The sequence below is a fragment of the Brachyhypopomus gauderio genome, unplaced genomic scaffold, assembly GCF_052324685.1.
Source record: "Brachyhypopomus gauderio isolate BG-103 unplaced genomic scaffold, BGAUD_0.2 sc69, whole genome shotgun sequence".
Taxonomy (NCBI): Eukaryota; Metazoa; Chordata; class Actinopteri; order Gymnotiformes; family Hypopomidae; genus Brachyhypopomus; species Brachyhypopomus gauderio.
In genome coordinates, this window is record NW_027506890.1 from 1,050,473 (window position 1) to 1,070,038 (window position 19,566).

The following is a 19,566-nucleotide window of genomic DNA, read 5'->3' on the forward strand; positions in this document are numbered from 1 at the left end:
AAAATGAGCCAAACCAATCGAGAAAAACTGTAAAACTTCACAATTTCCCTTTCTTACTGTAACTGAGCGTTCACCTGCAAACAATTGAATCAAGTTAGGATAAATTACCAAAATAGAACAAAAAAATGTGAAAAAGAAATGTAAAATTATGCATGAGAGATTATGTTCAGCACTTTTGCATGTAATGACATAGGTGATGATCTAAAGCCTAAATATTTTGGAGGGTAAGACAATTCAACAGACAATCCATAGAACTCACACATTTTGATAAACATGACATAAGCAATTGATAATGCAAAAAGCAACAGGCAATTGTTCATGACCATTTGCGTGAATGTACAAAAGCATTTGCCAAATGTCAAACACGATAAGAAATGTGATTATGATGTGCACAGGTGACAAGGAGATGTGGAGATTGAATGAACAGTTTTGAGAATTTCAAAATTAGATTTTTTGATTTGAAAATAAAAATAATATGAAAATGAAAAATTATTTTTAAAAATGAAAATGGCATGACCAAAAATGATGAGATCATTGACCTACTAAGCGCTCTCACGTTTGGAGTGTCTTCTCCACACCGCATGTTTCAGCTCTTTCCATAGATGTTCAATGTGACTGAGATCAGGGCTCATACGAGGCTACAGAATCGTCCAGTGTTCTTGGCCATTCTTGGGTGTTTAGCTGTTTTGGGTCATTATCCTGGTAGAGGACCCTGTGACTGTGATAGAGCTTTCTGACACTGGCCGGTATGTTTAGTTCCAGAACACCTTCATGGTCTTCATATTTCATCGAGTCCTTGAGCAGATTTATGACGCCATGCGCCAGATGCAGCAAAACAGCCTCAAAACATAACGGAGCCTCCTCCGTGTTTCACAGCAGGTTTGGTGTTTTCTTTGAAAGCCTCGTTTTTTCATCTGTGGACAGATGCAACTTGCCAAGAAGCTCCAGTTTTTTCTAATCTTTCCAAAGGATGTTCTCTAGAAAATACCTTTATGCCTTTTTAATGTTTTTCTTTCAACAGAGTCCTCCTGGGTCTTCCTCCACAGAGCCCACTGTCACTCAAAAGCGATGGATGATCAGACACTGATGACCCTTGACCCTAGGGATCAGCTTGCATCTCTATGGAAGGTTTCCTTGCCTCTTTGTCTACCATTTGTACTATGCTTCTGTTCAACCTGAGGTCAATTTTCCTTTTGCAGTAATGTCCAGGGAGGTTGGTTACAGTCTCATGGGCCTTAATCCTAATAATATTTATAAGAAGTTACTTGGAGATGGTTTTATAACCTTTACCTTTAACATGCTTGTCTGTAGTTTTCTGTCTGATCTCCTCAGTTGTCTGTAGATGTCTGATCTCCTCAGACAACCCTCTCCTTTGTTTGCTCTGGTCCATGATCAGTGTGATAAGAAGCAGTAGAATTACTACTCTGTTTAAATAGACTGCCAAACTAATAAGACTGGACATATGTGTGAAACAAATTAATGGAAACAGTTCGAAATAGAACTATAATCCAATTATTTATAACATTTTGTAGTGTTATTATCAAATCTGTCCAGGCAATTTTAGAATATCTTCATGAAATAAACAATAACAAATCCTTTTGCACACTTTCTTTGCTTTGTGCTCTGACATGCTGAAGGCACGCAGGTATATGTGAGACAATTTCTTTTAACTTCAGATTTTTCAGGAGTGAAGCATAGTTTCAGTGAGCATGTTTGTGTTTATTCCTTATCTTCCCTACTGGTGAGTACATTTCAGGAAGTGCAACTATTGATCATTTATAAAACAAATGGAATACCGGAATCAGAGCTACAAGACTTCACTGAAACAGAGTGAATTATGTACGCTATTCTGACTAGGTAGTAGTACTGGCAGTAAATACTTCTTTCGAATCTGATACGAAGAAGCTCCCAGTGAACGCTGTTCTTCACGGCTGTTCTTCATGCTGTTCTTCATGCTGTTCTTCATGCTGTTCTTCGCGCTGTTCTTCATGCTGTTCTTCACGCTGTTCTTCATGCTGTTCTTCATGCTGTTCTTCACGCTGTTCTTCATGCTGTTCTTCACGCTGTTCCTCATGCTGTTCTTCATGCTGTTCTTCACGCTGTTCTTCATGCTGTTCTTCACGCTGTTCTTCATGCTGTTCTTCATGCTGTTCTTCACGCTGTTCTTCATGCTGTTCTTCACGCTGTTCTTCATGCTGTTCTTCATGCTGTTCTTCATGCTGTTCTTCACGCTGTTCTTCATGCTGTTCTTCTGGGTCCTGATCCTACAGCACTGATCAGGGTCCTGCTGCCTCGGCCCTGCACCTCTCAGCAGGGGAGTGTCTAAAGCTGCTCCCGCCAACGCTTTACTGGCTCTGGTCTTCATCTGACTGAGGTAGAAGAGGGACCCTGCAGAGTTTCTGCCCTGTTCTACTGCCCCCATTGCCTCGAACTGCGAACACTTCCTCATGAGGAATACAGTTCAAGATTTTTAAAAAAGGAATTGAATAGGCTTAAATGAAATGAATTGGTTTGTATGGGATGTATTGCTTTGTATTAATTAGCAAGAGAAAAATCCACAGAATGGCTGTAAAGCAGTCAGCGCATGGGCAAGTGTCTGAGCGGTTCTTTGAACCTGGGCAGAATTAGTTTTCTCTGCAACCTTCACAGAGGGCAGCCGCTTAGAGGAGAGATAATTGGCCATTGTTAAGCGATGATCATCTGGCCATGAGCGGTGTTGCACCGAATATTGTCTACGGGAACATAAGGGACACATTAGATCACGGTCTCAACAAATGGGCCCGAGAGAGCTATCATGAACAGATGTCTGTCTTTTCATGTGCCAGTCTGAAAACAAAGGGCCTGCAGTGGAAGAGTGGTAATTGTGATTAATAAGCTTAGGTGTGGTGAGTATGAGCGTGAGCTGAGAGTGAGTGGCGGTTCAAGAGCACGTTGTTGACCAGCTCCTGCTGCTGTGTGCTGATATTTCTGGATGTCCAAGTACCTCACTGAGCCCCGTGCCAACGTTTCAAGTGCTGTTGCGGTTTCACAGCTTGTTGTAGAGAGGGAGGGGATGTGATGGTAGAGAGTGAATGACATGGAATAGCTGCTTCTGGAAACAAAGAGGCCCTGTCTGATCTGTCAAGCATGTGGAGCTTATGGACTACATATGGCAGTGCTTCATTTTAATTGGCCTGGGTCTCATGTTTGGGCTGTGACACTTGTGGATAAAGGCTGGGGTATGTCGGCAGGAGTGTGCAAGAGTACAAAAGAGCTCCCAGTTGTGAATGTTACTCCATCCTTTATTAATATTAACATGCTTTTTGATCATTGATGAAACCTAGACAGGATAGCTTTTACTTCCTAAATAGTATACAATATAGAATATAAGGGTACAAATAATGTCTGCTGCATGTCCACTATGACTCTCTCTCACTCACTCCCTCCTTCTACCCTCCCTCCCTCCTTTCCTCCACTTGCTCACTCCACTCACTCACTAAAAGCCGCCTGCACACAACTATTGAGAAGTTCTTACACTTGTCAAGTTCCTGATATAGAATGCGAAATGTCTCTGCAGGGTTTTACCCTGTTAAACGCCAAAGCAGACTCTGTGTAAGACAGACAGCAAGAGGCAGAGAGAAAGAAAGAGAGAGGGGTTGGGGGGGAGCAAAAAAAAAAAACGAGAGAGAAAAGAAAAGGAAGGTTATGTAATGTATCTCTCTTCCACATGGCTAAGGAAACCTAGATTTCTGTTGTTTTTTCCCCTGGATTATAGACAGAGAGTAGCAGAAGAGCAGCTCAGTACTACCAAAGGGGAGAAAAACAGAAGGATTAGAGAAACCCCTTTCGCAACGAGAGGATAAGGGGCCAGGAAGAATCGGCTGAATGGTGCTCCACGGATTTCAGGGGATAAACGAATTCAGTTCCATGTCAAATTTAGACAATAAGTGTTGTGCTTTTGATGGATTGTCAAATATCATTTAAGAGCAGAGAGCAATGGTCACTCTAAGAGTATTTGGCTAAGGAGTGGTGAAGCTACTATGATGTACTGGGGATTATACCCTTAGTTCATGCAGCTATTACAGGACCAAATGTTTTAATGGGTAATATACGTTGAGTGATCGTTTTATTGGATACACCTAATGTATAGCTGTAATAATGTGCCATATATTTTACAGACAATTGTACGATGTAATCCACTAGTGATGGAACCACCACTTTGCCCTGAATTCAGATTATTGACTGGAAGCTGTAGCATCCTGTACCCTGTGTGCACTGACTGTAAACTTAATACAGTTACTGACCAGCATCCTGTACCCTGTGTGCACTGACTGTAAACTTAATACAGTTACTGACCAGCATCCTGTACCCTGTGTGCACTGACTGTAAAGTGAATACAGTTACTGACCAGCATCCTGTACCCTGTGTGCACTGACTGTAAAGTGAATACAGTTACTGACCAGCATCCTGTACCCATGTAAGCACTGACTGTCAACTGAATACAGTTACTGACCAGCATCCTGTACCCTGTGTGCACTGACTGTAAAGTGAATACAGTTACTGACCAGCATCCTGTACCCATGTAAGCACTGACTGTCAACTGAATAGAGTTACTGACCAGCATCCTGTACCCTGTGTGCACTGACTGTAAACTGAATACAGTTACTGACCAGCATCCTGTACCCTGTGTGCACTGACTGTAAACTGAATACAGTTACTGACCAGCATCCTGTACGCTGTGTGCACTGACTGTCAACTGAATAGTTACTGACCAGCATCCTGTACCCTGTGTGCAGTGACTGTAAACTGAATTCAGTTACTGACCAGCATCCTGTACCCTGTGAACACATATACCCTATGTTATCCTCTCATGAAGTGAAAGACTGGTATCCTCTCAAGGATTTAGAGATGACTGTGTTGATAGGACAGTCAGACAGTCAGATATCCTCTCCAGGTTTGAGAGATGATTGTTTTCTGCTATAGCAATAGTACTGTAATTCTTAAATAATTTCTTTTTTTAATTTCAAATCTTTATTTTATCTAGAAATCAGGTTTATTTCTCTTTTATTTCAATCTTTTTCTGATTTCAATTAACTGAAGTCATATTTCTGTTTTATCTCATGTTTTATATCCTGCATGTGACGGGCAGGGTGAGCGAAACAAAATGGAAGTGATCATGCCAAGTCTCAGGGGAAAAAGGATGTGTAACGAATCAAGGGAGGGCGGGTGTGACGCAAACGCAAGTATCTATGTAATTTATTAATTTAAACAAAGACCAAAAGGAACAAGAGAGAACAACTAAGGACAGGAGAATACACACTTGATCAAACATAAGCTAGACAGCACAGCAACCAAGCAAACACACTAATAGAAACACTACTTAAAACACAATGCAAGAAATATAAACTTTAGACACACCACAAGAAGGACTACTACAATAATGGATGAACAAACAATACTAAAGCATGACAACCATAACACAAACAGGACTGAAATAACTGAAAGACTAAAACGCAAGAAGACTAGAATGCACAGGGAATGCATACACAAACTAGAAGCGAAAGACAAAGGCTACAACAGAACCTAACTACTAAGGGGAACAGAATGACAGTGGGAAATATACAAGATGTGAAGGAAAACACAACTACCAAGGAACAACTACATAAACCAGCAAAGAGATATGAGAACTAAAACAGGGAAGACAAGACAGAACAAACCAGACCAGGGGGGTGTTCCACAAAGCGGGTTAAGCGAGAAAACCCGGGTAAGTTAACTCAGAGTTCACGGAAACTCGAGGTTTTCCGTTCCAGAAACCGAGCTTAAAGAGAACCGGAGTCAGTTACTGTAGCAACTTATGCTCTGAAGCTAACCTGCTCGCTGGCAGGTTAACTTGGACCTGACCCAGAGTTACAAACACGTCATCATGACGTGTCCTTTCCTCTAGGATCATGTGGATATTGAAACTCAGTTTATTCGCTGAGTTCTTCGTCGGGAACGCCTTATAAAACCCCGAATAGACATAGGCCTATCATTTTCGGATTATTTTTTTAATGAACGTTATCGTTTTTCAGCACAATCCAATACTTACGTCAATAAAATTATTAAGCGTCACATTTCAAATATTACACATCGCGGATCAGCCCTAAATTCTCTCCAGATTGTTATACGTCGCTCTTCGTTTTTTGCTAGTGGAATTTTTTTTTTATAGTGTAGGAGATGCGGGATCTGTCAGCAAAGCTACTGTATGTCGGTCTGTCCAAAAACTATGTCTGGCATCAAAATGACTAGTGCCCAGTTTTGTGGTGTTTCCTGGGCTTAAGCCAGTTATGGACATCAAAGAGGAATTCCACAGCATCGTAGGTTTGTCTTTAATTCACACGGACAATAAAGAAATTAAGCAAAGGAGAAGCAGTAGGCTATATAACAAACTTCATTCCATTTACATTTTAAGGATTTCCTAGAGTGATTGGCTGCATTGATGGAACCTACATATGCTACCTATTCCAGCACCATTAGAACATAAAGGCGATTACATAAACAGAAAATCCATCCATAGCATTAATGTACAGGTACTAACCTTTATAATCCTTAATGAATAATGTACTTATCTTTAATGGTAACAAAACTAACGTAGCTATTGCCACCAGCCACTTTCCCTCAAACTGGACATATATAGACTTACCTCCCCCTGACTATATCTCAGATTTGCCACCAGTCCAGAGACCAGTCCACCAGCCCTTTGGCACCATGCACTTTATCCCTGTCCCATTTACCTACCTCACACACACTGTACATACTGTACTTATATTTTTATATTTCATACCTTATACTGTTATCTATTTTACATTTTTTTACCTTGCTTATTTAATGTCTATTGCCTGGCTTGCACCATGACCGTCTTGCACTATGTTGTCCTGCACTATGTTGTATGTAATTGCTGCTGTGATATTTTGTAGTATGTAATTGCACTGAGGCCTAGCCTAAAAGTGTTTCATTGTGCTGTACAACCCTGTTTCAGCATAATGATAATAAAGTTGAATTGAATTGAACTGACCGTTCTCCCCATCAAGATCATATGTGATGCTTCTCACCTCATCACAAATGTTGAAGCCAGATGGCCAGGATCCGTGTATGATTCCACACTGTACAACAAATCTGAATAGAGTAGGCCTGAGGTAGTGCAGTGTAATAGTTAAATCAGTGTAATGCAGTGTAATAGTTAAATCATTGCAAACCCTAGTGTGATTATAGGACACTATGACGGCCTCCTTCATGGAGACAGAGGGTATCCCTGCCTGTCCTATAGGCCTACCTTATGACTCCCTATTCAGATCCTGCACCTGGACCACAGTCCCGCTACAATCAGGCCCACAGCAAAACCAGGGCAAGAATTTAAATGATCCTAGGAATCCTCAAGGCCAGGTTCCAGTGCCTGAAGGGGCTCAGAGTTACCCCTGATAGGGTGTGCCACATAATAATGGCATATGTGGTATTACACAACATTGCAACTATCCAGGAAGAGCGACAGCCTACCATCTTTGACATGCCCACAGATGAGGAACCTTACATGCATGTGGGTGACAACAGAGATGGTGGAGTTGTCAGAGACTCCATTTGCAATCACTGCTTTCCACATTAAATCATGCACCACCACCCACCCCACCCCACCATCCACCCTGTAACCTTTTAATATACATTACAGTCAAATTCACTGTTATGTTTCATTATTTCATTTTTCTTGTAAATAAATATATTTTAGAATATATTTTAAGAATAAGATATAGTTATGTACTGCCATACCACTTTGTACTATATTCTTATACTTCATTTTTATCTGATGCCATGTGTGTTTCACACCACTCAGATTAGACCTGGAATCAGTAAGTGTTCAATTAAAAAATATTTAAAAACTCAATACAGTATTATAAAGGTGGAGAAAATAATAATATAATCGCACCCTTCTGCTAAATATAAAAATATCATTTTCACTCACGCATTAACTCTGTTGGCAATTTTTTGACATGCTGACTGCCTTTCTCTAGCAGCTACCGCAGTATTACATTTACGTTTAACCCTTATATGGTCCAAGGGTCTGTGGGACCCATTTTTTAAAAATCAGCTTAAAAAAATTCTACAATTTTTTTTTTTTCAAACTGAGATTCATTGGTCCTTGGCTCATTTTCTGTGAGCAACATAAATCAGAAAATATTTTCAATGACCACCCCCCTGTACCCCCCCCTTCACATTTGTATTACATACAGGGTCCAGGGTCCACTGGGCCCTGGGCTAGTCAAAGTGGGCAATCAACATTGGGTTGGGTAGTTGATAGTCGTCTGTATGACTTTAAAGGATATACAAACAAAGGACAGAGGAGTTTGGCATGCAAAGGTGAGCAACCATCAACACTTTTGATGGTTGTCACATCAGGGGTTGATTGCATATTGTCAGACAGCAGACAAAGAATCTCTATAGAGACAAAGGGGTGAGATCTGAAAGAAGCATCTTTTCTCTCAGCCCTCATTATCCCTCCCTCCTCTCTGGACCTGTGTGTGTGTGTGTGTGTGTGTGTGTGTGTGTGTGTGTGTGTGTGTGTGTGTGTGTCTATGTGTGTGTGAGTGTGTGTTTCATCCAATCATGGGGACATGATGCTATAAATGCTAAAAATGCTAAAAATGCTATAAAAGATGGCAAAGCGATTCTCAGTTCAGACTGCCTTACAGCTGCTATTGGAAGAGACAGAGGATTTTGATGGTGATTCAGAAGAAGAAATTTCAGGATCACATTTCTGAAATATCAGAGTCTGATAGTGATAATGAAAAGGAGGATGAGCAGCAGCCAGCTCCGTTAGCACCAGCCCGTCAGCAGCTAGCCATAGGACCAGCCTGTCAGCCAGCATGATTTATGATTCATTTCCTTATTGTGTTACATTTTAATAAAAAAGTAACTAATAAATAAATGAGAGCAAACTAATTTAACATATGTATTGTTTATTTTACTTGCAATTGGGCTAAATCTGCTGATTATTTTAACAAAAAATGCAATGGGTCCCCCACGCCCAGCTGGACCCCAAGAAGGTAGACCACGCCTGGATCTCATCAGGGTTAATAATATCTAAATATTCTGCATACGCAGTCATTAATACTCCTAAGCTACAGTGGTGTGAAATACGATGCTCGGCTGATTTTCGCGTTTAAGTCCATGATAAATCCTATTTATCTGCGTTCCATTAAGAATGCCTTTTATAGTTACGCGTGAACGCGCTTCTGTCTGGGTCAACCTACTCAGAGTTGAGCGACCCTGATTACTTTAACTCCGATCCGCCGTTTTGGAACCGAAAACTCTGAGTATGTCAGATCGGGGTAAGACAACTCAGAGTTCAGGGTTAAGTTTAGAGTTTGTTAACCCCGCTTTCTGGAATACCCCCCAGCACACAGGAGAAACGAAGGGAGGGTACAGGCTACTGAGCGCGGAGCGTGCAGGAAACATGGCAAACATAAATACAAATATAGCCGCAAGCGGCAATTGGCGGGTTCACACACGAATAGGCCACTTTGCTTCAATAGGCAATAGACCCAATAGGTCCTTTAGACCCAAAAGAAGCTGTTTGAGTGGAAAAAATGCACAAATAAATCAATGTGCAAAAAAATGTTCAATTGGGGCACTAAAGGCCCAAAAGGATCAAAATAATGTGTATTGGCAAAATGATTCAAATCACAGAACTAAATCACATACTGAGATCAGCTTTGTGTGTGTTTTTGTGTGGTGTTTCATGTGAGCAATAGTTTTCAGTTCGTTTCAATGTATGGCCACTAGATGGAGCCCAAGTACTACCATACTGATATCTCATTAATCTCAGTAATGCAATATGACATTTTGGTGAATTAAAAGGTTCATTTCTGGTCAGGCAGTGCACTTTTTGTTATAAGATGCAATTGCAATGTTATATAACTTATTGATCTGGATCATACAAGACCAATTACTTGTCTGTATTCTGCATAACAAGATTGCAGCATGAGTTTTTATGTTTTCTTAGGTTTTTGGGTACTGTAGCGCCCCCGACAGGCTAATTTGAACCAAACTTGGCATGCCTCACAAGGACTTCAGGATATAAAAGCCTTTCAAATTGGGAGTTGATTGCATACATGGTTTATGAGTTATAGCAATATAGGTCATATATGGCATGGCCACAATGATATAATGGGAAAATGGACCAATCAGAAAAATAAAAATCCAACATTTTTTTAATCACTTTTTACCTACAGAGTCTACTGATTATGCTCATAGCAATTTTTCCATAATTGGATCAAATTCCTATGACTAGTTTGTAAAGAGCTATTTTCAAACAATTGATGAATGTGACAAAAGTATGCATTTTTTAATAGGACTTGTAATTGCAAAGTTGTCAGGTCTACTGCAAGGAATAAAAAGAAACAAGTTGCATGTTCCTAAGTGAAAATTTGGAGGAGTTATGCATGATTTTCACAAATAGCGCCACCTAGTGGCCAAATGTTTCAAAACTGCACAGCATGACACATAGTCCTGAGATATGCACAGTGGTGAGGTTTCATGTTGTTTGGCCAATGGTAAGTCTGTCAAATGGCCAATTAATTCAAATAAAAATTAATTGGCTCATGGCGGCCATGTTTTTTGAGTGATGATGTCATCACTGTGTGTCTTGATATCCCTTGGGCCCCTGATGATGCCTGTAAAGTTTTGGCTTGATGTGACTAATGGTTTCTGAGAAACAGTTTTTCCCATGTTATAGCGCCCCCTATTGGACAATCGTGGCCAGCTTTGACCTATGACCTCGGAGTCATGTGCCCTAACAACTGTTAAAATTTTATGAAGATCCGTCAAAGCGTTGCTGAGATATGGCTGTTTAAGTAAATTTGGCCACGCCTTGGAGCTATTGATTGACATGTGACAACCAGACTGTATGCAAATCTCAAAATGTTTTTAAGCAACTTTGATAATGAGATTCTCCTGAATATTTTGACACCAAGGTTGTGGTGATCCGATGAAAAACCAGGGACTAGTATAAAAAAGTAGGTTTTGCATATTATGCAAATTAGCAAAAAATCTAAGTAGGCGGAGCTTAATGGTTCTTGAGGCTTTTTTGTTTGGCTTGAGCCAAGGAATCCATCAGAAGTGGAATTTTGTTTCTAGGCCCTACGGTTTGGGAGATATGGACCAAAACGCAAAATGGTGCGCTATAGCGCCACCATCAGGCCAATGTGGGTCTCTGTGCTTTAGCATGGTCTCGCAAAGAGACTACACCATCCTGCCAAGTTTGGTCTCCCTGGGCCTTACGGTCTAGGCTGCAGTATGCGTTTTATCAGTAGAAAAATAATAATAAGAAAGAAAGAAAAAACCCGACAATAACAATAGGTTTCCCACACTGTGTGTGTGAACCCTAATGATCGACACGGGTGTGAAACACTAAGGGGGTTATATACACAGAAAACCAGACGGTGAAACAAGACTCAGGTGTGTGTATTAATGACGAGGGCGTGACAGACAGGGGTAGGAACGAATGGGAGCGGGGAGCTAGGCGGGACCAAGGAGGAGGGAGGGGCTGGACGTGACGGGATGGTTTAATAGAAAAGTGCGCAAACCAAAAACCCGTGACATAGATCCAAATGAAGGATATAATGACCAGCGGTCAACTGGTACAAAGACAAGACATATATAGACAAACAAACAACCCTCAGGTGAAAGGGATCACGGGCTCCTCCCACCTGTGGGACGCACACAACGTAACAATACCAACAACAACAGCCGCTGTGGACGGATGCGACCGGGGGGGTATTCCAGAAAGCGGGGTTAACAAACTCTAAACTTAACCCTGAACTCTGAGTTGTCTTACCCCGATCTGACATACTCAGAGTTTTCGGTTCCAAAACGGCTGATCGGAGTTAAAGTAATCAGGGTCGCTCAACTCTGAGTAGGTTGACCCAGACAGAAGCGCGTTCACGCGTAACTATAAAAGGCATTCTTAATGGAACGCAGATAAATAGGATTTATCATGGACTTAAACGCGACAATCAGCCGAGCATCGTATTTCACACCACTGTAGCTTAGGAGTATTAATGACTGCGTATGCAGAATATTTAGATATTATTAAACGTAAATGTAATACTGCGGTAGCTGCTAGAGAAAGGCAGTCAGCATGTCAAAAAATTGCCAACAGAGTTAATGCGTGAGTGAAAATGATATTTTTATATTTAGCAGAAGGTTGCGATTATATTATTATTTTCTCCACCTTTATAATACTGTATTGAGTTTTTAAATATTTTTTAATTGAACACTTACTGATTCCAGGTCTAATCTGAGTGGTGTGAAACACACATGGCATCAGATAAAAATGAAGTATAAGAATATAGTACAAAGTGGTATGGCTGTATATAACTATATCTTATTCTTAAAATATATTCTAAAATATATTTATTTACAAGAAAAATGAAATAATGAAACATAACAGTGAATTTGACTGTAATGTATATTAAAAGGTTACAGGGTGGATGGTGGGGTGGGGTGGGTGGTGGTGCATGATTTAATGTGGAAAGCAGTGATTGCAGATGGAGTCTCTGACAACTCCACCATCTCTGTTGTCACCCACATGCATGTAAGGTTCCTCGTCTGTGGGCATGTCAGAGATGGTAGGCTGTCACTCTTCCTGGATGGTTGCAATGTTGTGTAATACCACATATGCCATTATTATGTGGCACGCCCTATCAGGGGTTACTCTGAGCCCCTTCAGGCACTGGAACCTGGCCTCGAGGATTCCTAGGGTCATTTAAATTCTTGCCCTGGTTTTGCTGTGGGCCTGATTGTAGCGGGACTGTGGTCCAGGTGCAGGATCTGAATAGGGAGTCATAAGGTAGGCCTATAGGACAGGCAGGGATACCCTCTGTCTCCATGAAGGAGGCCGTCATAGTGTCCTATAATCACACTAGGGTTTGCAATGATTTAACTATTACACTGCATTACACTAATTTAACTATTACACTGCACTACCTCAGGCCTACTCTATTCAGATTTGTTGTACAGTGTGGAATCATACACGGATCCTGGCCATCTGGCTTCAACATTTGTGATGAGGTGGGAAGCATCACATATGATCTTGATGGGCAGAACGGTCAGTTCAATTCAATTCAACTTTATTATCATTATGCTGAAACAGGGTTGTACAGCACAATGAAACACTTTTAGGCTAGGCCTCAGTTCAATTACATACTACAAAATATCACAGCAGCAATTACATACAACATAGTGCAGGACAACATAGTGCAAGACGGTCATGGTGAAAGCCAGGCAATAGACATTAAATAAGCAAGGTTAAAAAATGTAAAATAGATAACAGTATAAGTATGAAAAAAGGTATGAAATATAAAAATATAAGTACAGTATGTACAGTGTGTGTGAGTGGGTGTGAGGTAAGTAAATGGGACAGGTATATGGTGCATGGTGCCAAAGGGCTGGTGGACTGGTCTCTGGACTGGTGGCAAATCTGAGATATAGTCAGGGGGAAGTAAGTCTATATATGTCCAGTTTGAGGGAAAGTGGCTTGTGGCAATAGCTACGTTAGTTTTGTTACCATTAAAGATAAGTACATTATTCATTAAGTATTATAAAGGTTAGTACCTGTACATTAATGCTATGGATGGATTTTCTGTTTATGTAATCACCTTCATGTTCTAATGGTGCTGTAATAGGTAGCATATGTAGGTTCCATCAATGCAGCCAACCACTCTAGGAAATCCTTAAAATGTAAATGGAATGAAGTTCGTTATATATTGCTTCTCCTTTGCTTAATTTCTTTATTGTCCGTGTGAATTAAAGACAAACCAACGATGCTGTGGAATTCCTCTTTGATGTCCATAACTGGCTTATGCCCAGGAAACACCACAAAACTGGGCACTAGTCAATTTAATGCCAGACATAGTTTTTGGACAGACCGACATACAGTAGCTTTGCTGACAGATCCCGCATCTTCTACACTATAAAAAAAACTTCCACTAGCAAAAAACGAAGACTGATATATAACAATCTGGAGAGAATTTAGGGCTGATCCGCGATGTGTAATATTTGAAATGTGACGCTTAATAGTTTTATTGATGTAAGTATTGGATTGTGCTGAAAAACGATAACGTTCATTAAAAAATAATCCGAAAATGATAGTAGGCCTATGTCTATTCGGGGTTTTATAAGGCGTTCCCGACGAAGAACTCAGCGAATAAACTGAATTTCAATATCCACATGATCTTCGAGGAAAGGACACGTCATGATGACGTGTTTGTAACTCTGGGTCAGGTCCAAGTTAACCTGCCAGCGAGCAGGTTAGGTTCAGAGCGTAAGTTGCTATAGCAACTGACATAGAGTTTGTTTTAACCCGCTTTCTGGAACAGGAAACTCCGGGTTTTAGTGAACTCAGAGTTAACAAACCCTGAGTTAGTCACTTAACCCGCTTTCTGGAACACCCCCCGGCAGAGGTGGGTAGAGTATTCAACAATTTTACTCAAGTAAAAGTAAAAGTATGCATCCAAAAATTTACTTGAGTAAAAGTAAAAAAGTACTTTGTTAAAAAGCTACTCAAGTAGTGAGTAAATGCACAAGTACTGTCTCGTGTCCATAAATTTCATCATGGGAAATTGAATTACTGGAAACAATGACTTTTAATGATAACAAAAATAATTTATTATAAATAAATAAATACAATATATAAAATTTATTATAAATAATTTGTATTTTTGTTTGTTCCTAATTATTAGGCCTGTGTAACTGTGTTCCACAAAGGCACTAACTGATGAGACTGTCAGCCAATACGTGTAGCTACAACTTGATGCCAACTGAATCAATTTGTAGCAAACTTTGGGTTAACTAAATCATCATATATTGCTAGTATGTACACTCAGAGTGTGAATTGGTTTTTAGTAGTGCACTGCGTTACATTTAATAATTACATCATACAAACGTATACCTCAGAGATATAGCATTACATAAAATTATACATACGGTAAACTTATCACATCATGTTTCCTCAAATTTCTTTCTTTTCTTGTAGGCTGAAATGTCCACACGTTTTGGCAGACACAACTGACAGCGCATTATATAACTGTCCTTTTACACGTTTGTAATGTGAACATTAACTGTATGTGAGGTCAGGGATGCTCGGTAGGTTTTTCTGTCACTTTCTTGCTACCGGTGGAGAAAGTTTGCTTATGTGATCACGTGACTGACCGGCTTCATTTGATTGGTTACTCATACTCGGGTGCCGAGACGTTGGTCAGTCTTCTTTACAAAACGAAAGTAATGGTAGCGCGCGGCGCAAATCCGATTGTAACGGAGTAAAAGTCGCGTTTTTCTCAGCACATATTTACTCAAGTAAAAGTAGAAGTCATTCATATTAAAACTACTCTTACAAGTACATTTTTGTCCAAAAAGCTACTTGAGTAAATGTAACGGAGTAAATGTAACGCGTTCCTACCCACCTCTGGCGACCGGTAGGGGGCCGCCTCACCGTGACACTGCAGTTTTAATTTATTAATTTTTCTTTGTATTCTCATTTGTAAAACACTTTGAGTGACTTCAATGTATGAAAATTATTGCATAAGTAAACTGGCCTTACCAAAAAAAAAACTATTAGATTTGACTCTTACAGTGTATGTGAGTGGAAATAGGGGGTTTGTTGTGTTTTATTAATGAGAAATGTTTTTTGAACACAAAAAAGAAAGCAATATAGAGGCATGTTGTGAGTTTGCCCAGAAATGTGCAAGTTCTAAAGCTAGTACTCCCAACCAGCATATTTAAATGCTTATAAATGGAGGTTATGAATGGCATGTTTACATCTAAATTGTTTGCAAACATCCCTCCTTTTTTACTTGAATGTGGTAGAAAATGTGTATTTGGAATAGAAGGTGCTTACAAGATATTTATATATATGAAATTATGGGAGTCTGACAGAGTTACTGTAAAAACTAACTTTTAAAATGTCTTACTATGGGAGAGATGTATAAGGCAATATTACACAATATTACAATAAAGAACAAGACTATAACAAGGTATCCATGTTTTGGTCTGCTGGGAACAGTAAAAATGTGCCTGAATGAAATATCTGAAATCATAAAAGCATGTTTCATAGAAGACTTGACTACTTCTGGAACCATGGATGAAGTTGTTGACAGAGACCGACAGAGACCTAAAGAGCATAATGTATGAAGCATAGCTTAAAATCATTGCACAGCATAATTCAGATCTCCATGGCAAAGTGTCAGCCAAATCTGTGCATCCTCAGAGCTGCTGTAAGTCACATCAGGACTTTCATTTTCTACCACTCATGTCATGTTGTGTTCTCACACACAGTTTTTTCACCTCTGTTGGTCCCTTCGTCGTTCTCACTCACCGAGATCAGGTTTCATAGGGCCTGGTCTGCTGTTCTTTAGTTATGTGTGAGTATGTCTATGTGTGTGTATGAGAGAAGGAGAATGAGTGTGTGTGTGTGTGAGTGTGTGTGTGTGTGTGTGAGAGAGAGAGAGAGAGAGAGAGAGAGAGAGAGAGAGAGAGAGAGAGAGAGAGAGAGAGAGAAGGCCCTGAGGTCTTCGTTTCGTTCTGCAGTCAGTGGATCAGCTCTACTTGAGCAGAGAAAAGCAGAGAGAATGCAGAACCTTAGCAGAGACTTGATGTTGAATTGTGTAGTACATTTTCTTCTGTCTGATATCGCCATGGTTGCTTCTGTATACATGACAACAGAAGGAGAATTTTGCAGAGAACAGCTAACACTTTTAAAATGCATAAACATTCCTCAGTCCATTCAACTCTTCCTTTCCTGTCTTACCATCTGTAGTGCACCCCATTGATCAAAACACTGTATGCTGTGTGAGTGAATGCCTGCAGATAGACAGATGGAGAGAGGGGGGACGGACAGTCTGCTAAATGAAAGCAGGGGAAAATGTTTTAGTAAAGAAACTGTTTTGAGTAGTGTAGCTCTAGCTATAGACACACAAACACAAATACACTCACACACGAAAAACACAGATGGATTTCAGCACCACAGAAAACTGGACAGCTCCCTTGACAAAATAACTTCTAAAAATCACTTTTTTAATCCTTGTTCACATATAATTGGATATATTTGTGTATTTGGAGAGAGCTTCCAGCACACAAACTGAGATTTGGGCAACACGGTGGCTTGGTGGTTAGCACGTTTGCCTCTCAGCACTGGGGTCTTGGGTTCAAGTCCCTATCTGAGTGGAGTTTCCATGTTCTCCCTGTGTTTGCGTGGGTTTCCTCCGGGATCTCCGGTTTCCTCCCACAGTCCAAAAACATGGAGGTTAGGTAAATTGGCAGTCCCTGACAAATTCTCCCTGAGTGTGTGTCTGTGTCTCTTTGTTCAATAAAAAGTAGTGTCTGTGTGTCTGCTTGTATGCCCAGTGGTGGATGGTGCTCTGCCACTAGGGTCTGTCCTCTCTCCCCTTCCTGCACCCCATTCAGTCCCCCAGGGGGCTGTGGCTTCCGGTAGAGAGTACGCTGTGCGCAATTGGCTGCCGCTTCTCGCCGGTATGTGTGTGATTGGTTGTCTGTGACTTGTACCTGTGTTAAATTATAAAGCGCCTTGGGTATTCAGAAAGGCGCTATATAAATCGAACATTCATTCATATGACAAGCAAGCCAGTTTTTTGTGGGCTGCCTGCATCAGAAAACAAAGGGCTAACCCAAGCCCTTCATATCTGATCCATTATACATGCAATTAAATGATTAAATAATTAGAGTTATACCACCCCTTCATCTGAATATCTCCACCCACAGCTTGAAAATTAGTTACCTTTGTGAAGGTACATCATTTTGTTTTCCCTGCGCAAACACCAGAGCCACTATCATTATGTGGTAGCTGTATTTTTGGTTGTACAGCCCAGCACAAAGCACTATATCAGCCCCCCCTTGAGAGGACTGAAGAGCTGAGTGGGGGGAATTTTTGACGGCAGTGTTCCAGCCGCAGTTGAAAACAACATGTAACTCCGTGTGCTGACCATGTTGTGTCTGTCTGCCTTTACAGTCTGGTCAGTATGCTCTCCATGGTAAAACTGCAATGAAGGGAAAATGTAGCCAAGTATTTAAATGTACACTGTAAAAAAAAAAAGTGTAAAAAAACGGTAATTTTCTGGAAATGGGGGCGCCAGAAAATTACTGTAAAAAAACAGATAAGTACTATAAATTTAAAAACATACATAAACTGTAAAAAAACGGCAATTTTCTGGCGCCCCCCGTTTCCAGAAAATTACCGTTTTTTTACAGTTTATGTAAAAAAACAGATAAGTACTGTAAATTTAAAAACATACATAAACTGTAAAAAAACGGTGATTATAACACTTAACATGCAACACTGTCAATTTAAAGGAAATATTCCTAAAATTGAATGTGGTCTTTACTCTAGTTCACATTCAATTATAACAATATTGCAGTGTGGTGTAGGAAGGAGAGGTAGCAAACAGATCCACCGCAGCACAAGGCTTTTTAAATTCAAACTGCCTCAACAACATAATCACGCCAGACCCCACGATCACGCAGAAGAGACTTAATTTAGACACAACACATGAGAGAACGGCAATAACACGACAACACTACACAAACATGGCATAGAATAATTCACACAGTACAACTACATAAATTGATGAAGGGGGACTTAAACCAAGTAATGCACATAATCAAGTACACAATTAATCAACACATGCATAGACATCACATTAACAGATAACGATACCGGAGTCGCAGAGACTCATGGGAAGTAGCGCCGTCCCCCATTGGACCGACGCTTCAATATAAAAATATATATAACATTAATAGTTAAAATGAGCCATAAACTCCGAACCGTCAGAACACACATTTCAACGCTACGGTTATAGTTAAACTATGATCGGACAGGAATGCCAGACACATGTACTAGCACTATATCAGGTATCACCAAATGGCGGACCGCGGTCCGGATCCGGACCCGAACACCGTCCTGTCCGGACCCAATCACATTCCTGATTAACTGGATACGGACCCAAATGCCAAAAAAATTTTAACGGGAGACTATATTTTAAAACGGAGAATTTATTTTCAGACGAGTGTTACGTTCACCACCCATTTGAGTGTTACGTTCAAACCCCCCCCCCCCCCCCCCCCCCGCTCAACAACTTTCGTTCGCCACCGCGAACCCGGACCTAAGGTCTGAGCTATCTGCCAAAAATGGACCGCGGAGAGATTTAATTGATTACCCCTGCACTATATGAACCGATAAGAATATATTACGCGTTAACTAAATAAGTTACATGCACTGAAAGCTGACTTTGCAAATACTCATTTGAAGAAACACTGATTTCAAAACTCATGCATTTGGGCTGCAGCGGGGTGATAACGAAAGGTTCTTCAAACAATATGCACAACCAGAACAACTCTTCATGCACACTGTGCAGTGGTCCGATTCAAACAGGCCCCACCCCTACCAATCATAAACTTAACATATTCAGTTATCTTTACTTAACATGATCATTGCAATGCCTATTTCAGCTCAATAATGATAACAACTAGTTTTATTTAGTAATGGCA